The 5,526-nt window shown below is 44.2% G+C and overlaps 1 non-coding gene across 1 annotated transcript; it reads left to right on the forward strand.

The window, feature by feature from the left end:
• The first annotated feature begins 1,193 nt into the window (after nucleotides 1-1,193).
• Nucleotides 1,194-1,265, forward strand: trnad-guc (transfer RNA aspartic acid (anticodon GUC)). The gene has a single exon. It is a non-coding gene; the product is annotated as a tRNA-Asp (tRNA).
• Nucleotides 1,266-5,526: the final 4,261 nt, after the last annotated feature.

Below are 5,526 nucleotides of genomic sequence, written 5' to 3' on the forward strand. Positions count from 1 at the left end.
ACTTTTGTATCGGCTTTGGCTCAGTGGCAGCATTCTCGACTGAATCGGGAGTTTGTGTGTTCAAGTCACACTTCTGAGACTTGAGCATTATCATCTTGGCTAACACTCAAGTGCAGCACTTAGGGAATTTTGCAATGTTGAAGCTGTTGTCTTTCGGATGAAATGTGAAATTGAAGCTCCGTCTGCACCCTCGGGTGGATATGAAAATTCCCAGTGCATTACTCGAAAAAGAATAGGAGAGTTGCCCCCGTCTCAATATCACTAAAAATGTTCGTAAATGCTCACTGAAAGCATGTGTCTGTGTTTGTATGTGGGGTTGGGGATGAAGCCCAGATTCTCACAGAGACAGAATGCAGGTTTTTACAGGACCAGGATAGCCGAGTGATTGAGGCGTTGGCCTTGAATTTTAATGGTTGTTTATCGCGTGGGTTCGTAGCCCACTCCTGGTACCTCTTTAATTTAACACGTATTTCCTCCCATTCTGATCAGTGAGACCGGATTTTCATCGGTTGAATCAGCAAATTTCTGTAACAATGTGACACTCTGAACCGATAATGAAATGAAATTGTGAAATGCATCTGCGTCGCTCGGTCTCTACCTCTCTCTCTCTCTTCAGAGTGTTGTGTATGTGTTTGTGTGTTTGAGTCTTTGTCTCTCTCAGTCTGACTACTCTGTCTGTCCCTGTTTCTCTGTTTGTCTCTGTCTCTCAATCTGTCTCTTTCTCAAGGTGCCACGTCTGTTCCAATGGGATTCTCTCAGACTCTTTGTCTGACTGGCACTCTCTTTCCCATCATTTTGGTCTGTCCATGTCTTTGCCTGTCTCTGTGAGTCCCTGCCTGTAAGCTGAGAATTATTTCCATCATTTTCTGTTTTAGTCTCTATCGCTCTCTCTCCATCTGTCTCTCTCCTTGTAACTGTCTTTATCATTGTCTTTCTATCACTCTTTCCCTCTCTCTCTCATAATAGATCACACACATCTCTGTATATGGAAATGTTTGAGTCTTTTTCTCACTCAGTCTGCCTCTCCTTCTCAGTCTCACACTTTCTGTCTCTCGTTGTCTCTATCTCGCGATCTGTCTCTCCCTGTTTGTCGGTTTGTCTCTGTCTCTCAATGTGTCTGTCGACTTCTCATGGTGCCCAATTTTGGTCACAGTGGCTCGATTACTGCTCTGACAGAATTGGTACACGTCAGTTCCTCGTTAGTATAGTGGTGAGTATCCCCGCCTGTCACGCAGGAGACCGGGGTTCAATTCCCCGACGGGGAGGCAGTTATTTCAAATCGTAGAATTTTACTTCTGTTTCTTGGAAGAGATTCATGTTAAAAAGTTCCAGAGCAATATCGAACTGTAAAAATACAGGTAGAGGAGATGACCGTATCCAGATTTTTAGCAAACGGAGAATTTTTCAGGAGTCTTTGGCCGTCTGCTGCACAGAGATGGATGACTGAGTTTTTTCTGAGTAACGTTTAAAATGGCGGCGACACAGTAGTCGTGGCCGAGTGGTTAAGGCGATGGACTAGAAATCCATTGGGTTATCCTGCGGAGGTTCGAATCCTGCCGACTACGATTCGCAGCATTTTTCATTCCATTTCACAATTTAACCGGTTCTCTGCCAAACTGATCCTGAGATAGATGGAATAACGTCCCACACCTTTCAACACTGACATTTTTTTCTCATTTTTATTAATCTGCAATATTCACGATACATCCGTTTCAAAAATCGCAAACATCAGTCAAAGCTGCGACAGTGATTCAGCCTGTCTATCCCTCGAGATGACGAAGGCATCTGTGCATGCCCGTTGGTGCGTGCACATTTTTGATTATGTGTGTGTGTGTCTCTGTGTCTGTCTATCTCTATATATGTCTCTGTGTATGTGCAACTGTCTGTGGAAATCATCACCATAAATTTGGTATGTCCTGAAACTTATAAAACAGAGTTGCGGGAAATGAAAAGGTTGTGAACTTTTGTATCGGCTTTGTTTCAGTGGCAGCATTCTCGACTGAATCGGGAGTTTGTGTGTTCAAGTCGCACTTCTGAGACTTGAGCATTATCATCTTGGCTAACACTCAAGTGCAGCACTTGGGGAGTTTTGCAATGTTGAAGCTGTTGACTTTCGGATGAAATGTTAAATTGAAGCTCCGTCTGCACCCTCGGGTGGATATGAAAGTTCCCAGTGCATTACTCGAAAAAGAATAGGAGAGTTGCCCCCGTCTCAATATCACTAAAAATGTTCGTAAATGCTCACTGAAAGCCGATGTGTATGTTTTTGTACGTGGGGTTGGGGTTGAAGCCCAGATTCTCACAGAGACAGAATGCAGGCTCTCACAGGAACAGGATAGCCGAGTGGTTGAGGCATTGGCCTTGAATTTTAATGGTTGTTTACCGCGTGGGTTCGTACCCCACTCCTGGTATCTCTTTAATTTAACACGGATTTCCTCCCATTCTGATCAGTGAGACCAGATTTTCATCGGTTGAATCAGCAATTTTCTGCAACAATGTGACACTCTGAACCGATAATGAAATGAAATTGTGAAATGCATCTGCGTCGCTCGGTCTCTACCTCTCTCTCTCTCTTCAGAGAGTTGTGTATGTGTTTGTGTGTTTGAGTCTTTGTCTCTCTCAGTCTGACTACTCTGTCTGTCCCTGTTTCTCTGTTTGTCTCTGTCTCTCAATCTGTCTCTTTCTCACGGTGCCACGTCTGTTCCAATGGGATTCTCTCAGACTCTTTGTCTGACTGGCTCTCTCTTTCCCATCATTTTGGTCTGTCCATGTCTTTGCCTGTCTCTGTGAGTCCCTGCCTGTAAGCTGAGAAGTATTTCCATCATTTTCTGTTTTAGTCTCTATCGCTCTCTCTCCATCTGTCTCTCTCCTTGTAACTGTCTTTATCTTTGTCTTTCTATCATTCTTTCCCTCTCTCTCTCATAATAGATCACACACACACACATCTCTGTATATGGAAATGTTTGAGTCTTTTTCTCACTCAGTCTGCCTCTCCTTCTCAGTCTCACACTTTCTGTCTCTCGTTGTCACTATCTCGCTGTCTGTCTCTCCCTGTTTGTCGGTTTGTCTTTGTCTCTCAATGTGTCTGTCGACTTCTCATGGTGCCCAGTTCTGTTCACAGTGGCTCGATTACTGCTCTGACAGAAACGGTACACGTCAGTTCCTCGTTAGTATAGTGGTGAGTATCCCCGCCTGTTACGCGGGAGAAGGGGTTCAATTCCCCGACGGGGAGGCAGTTATTTCAAATCGTAGAATTTTACTTCTGTTTCTTGGAAGAGATTCATGTTAAAAAGTTCCAGAGCAATATCGAACTGTAAAAATACAGGTAGAGGAGATTGCCTCGTCCAGATTTTTAGCAAACGGAGAATTTTTCAGGAGTCTTTGGCCGTCTGCTGCACAGAGATGGATGACTGAGTTTTTTCTGAGTAACGTTTAAAATGGCGGCGACACAGTAGTCGTGGCCGAGTGGTTAAGGCGATGGACTAGAAATCCATTGGGTTATCCTGCGGAGGTTCGAATCCTGCCGACTACGATTCGCAGCATTTTTCATTCCATTTCACAATTTAACCGGTTCTCTGCCAAACTGATCCTGAGATAGATGGAATAACGTCCCACACCTTTCAACACTGACATTTTTTTCTCATTTTTATTAATCTGCAATATTCACGATGCATCCGTTTCAAAAATCGCAAACATCAGTCAAAGCTGCGACAGTGATTCAGCCTGTCGATCCCTCGAGATGACGAAGGCATCTGTGCATGCCCGTTGGTGCGTGCACATTTTTGATTATGTGTGTGTGTGTCTCTGTGTCTGTCTATCTATATATATGTCTCTGTGTATGTGCAACTGTCTGTGGAAATCATCACCATGAATTTGGTATGTCCTGGAACTTATAAAACAGAGTTGGGGGAAATTATAAGGTTGTGAACTTTTGTATCGGCTTTGTTTCAGTGGCAGCATTCTCGACTGAATCGGTAGTTTGTGTGTTCAAGTCGCACTTCTGAGACTTGAGCATTATCATCTTGGCTAACACTCAAGTGCAGCACTTGGGGAGTTTTGCAATGTTGAAGCTGTTGACTTTCGGATGAAATGTTAAATTGAAGCTCCGTCTGCACCCTCGGGTGGATATGAAAGTTCCCAGTGCATTACTCGAAAAAGAATAGGAGAGTTGCCCCCGTCTCAATATCACTAAAAATGTTCGTAAATGCTCACTGAAAGCCGATGTGTATGTTTTTGTACGTGGGGTTGGGGTTGAAGCCCAGATTCTCACAGAGACAGAATGCAGGCTCTCACAGGAACAGGATAGCCGAGTGGTTGAGGCATTGGCCTTGAATTTTAATGGTTTTTTACCGCGTGGGTTCGTACCCCACTCCTGGTATCTCTGTAATTTAACACGGATTTCCTCCCATTCTGATCAGTGAGACCGGATTTTTATCGGTTGAATCAGCAATTTTCTGTAACAATGCGACACTCTGAACCGATAATGAAATGAAATTGTGAAATGTATCTGCGTCGCTCGGTCTCTACCTCTCTCTCTCTCTTCAGAGAGTTGTGTATGTGTTTGTATGTTTGAGTCTTTGTCTCTCTCAGTCTGACTACTCTGTCTGTCCCTGTTCCTCTGTTTGTCTCTGTCTCTCAATCTGTCTCTTTCTCACGGTGCCACGTCTGTTCCAATGGGATTCTCTCAGACTCTTTGTCTGACTGGCTCTCTCTTTCCCATCATTTTGGTCTGTCCATGTCTTTGCCTGTCTCTGTGAGTCCCTGCCTGTAAGCTGTGAATTATTTCCATCATTTTCTGTTTTAGTCTCTATCGCTCTCTCTCCATCTGTCTCTCTCCTTGTAACTGTCTTTATCATTGTCTTTCTATCATTCTTTCCCTCTCTCTCTCATAATAGATCACACACACACACATCTCTGTATATGGAAATGTTTGAGTCTTTTTCTCACTCAGTCTGCCTCTCCTTCTCAGTCTCACACTTTCTGTCTTTCGTTGTCACTATCTCGCTGTCTGTCTCTCCCTCTTTGTCGGTTTGTCTCTGTCTCTCAATGTGTCTGTCGACTTCTCATGGTGCCCAGTTCTGTTCACAGTGGCTCGATTACTGCTCTGACAGAATTGGTACACGTCAGTTCCTCGTTAGTATAGTGGTGAGTATTCCCCCCTGTCACGCGGGAGAAGGGGTTCAATTCCCCGACGGGGCGGCAGTTATTTCAAATCGTAGAATTTCGCTGCTGTTTCTTGGAAGAGATTCATGTTAAAAAGTTCCAGAGCAAGATCGAACTGTAAAAATACAGGTAGAGGAGATTGCCTCGTCCAGATTTTTAGCAAACGGAGAATTTTTCAGGAGTCTTTGGCCGTCTGCTTCACAGAGATGGATGACTGAGTTTTTTCTGAGTAACGTTTAAAATGCTAGCGACACAGTAGTCGTGGCCGAGTGGTTAAGGCGATGTACGAGAAATCCATTGGGTTATCCCGCGCAGGTTCGAATCCTGCCGACTACGATTCGGAGCATTTTTCATTCCATTTCA

This window comes from Pristiophorus japonicus, chromosome 23 (assembly GCF_044704955.1).
Source record: "Pristiophorus japonicus isolate sPriJap1 chromosome 23, sPriJap1.hap1, whole genome shotgun sequence".
NCBI lineage: Eukaryota > Metazoa > Chordata > Chondrichthyes > Pristiophoridae > Pristiophorus > Pristiophorus japonicus.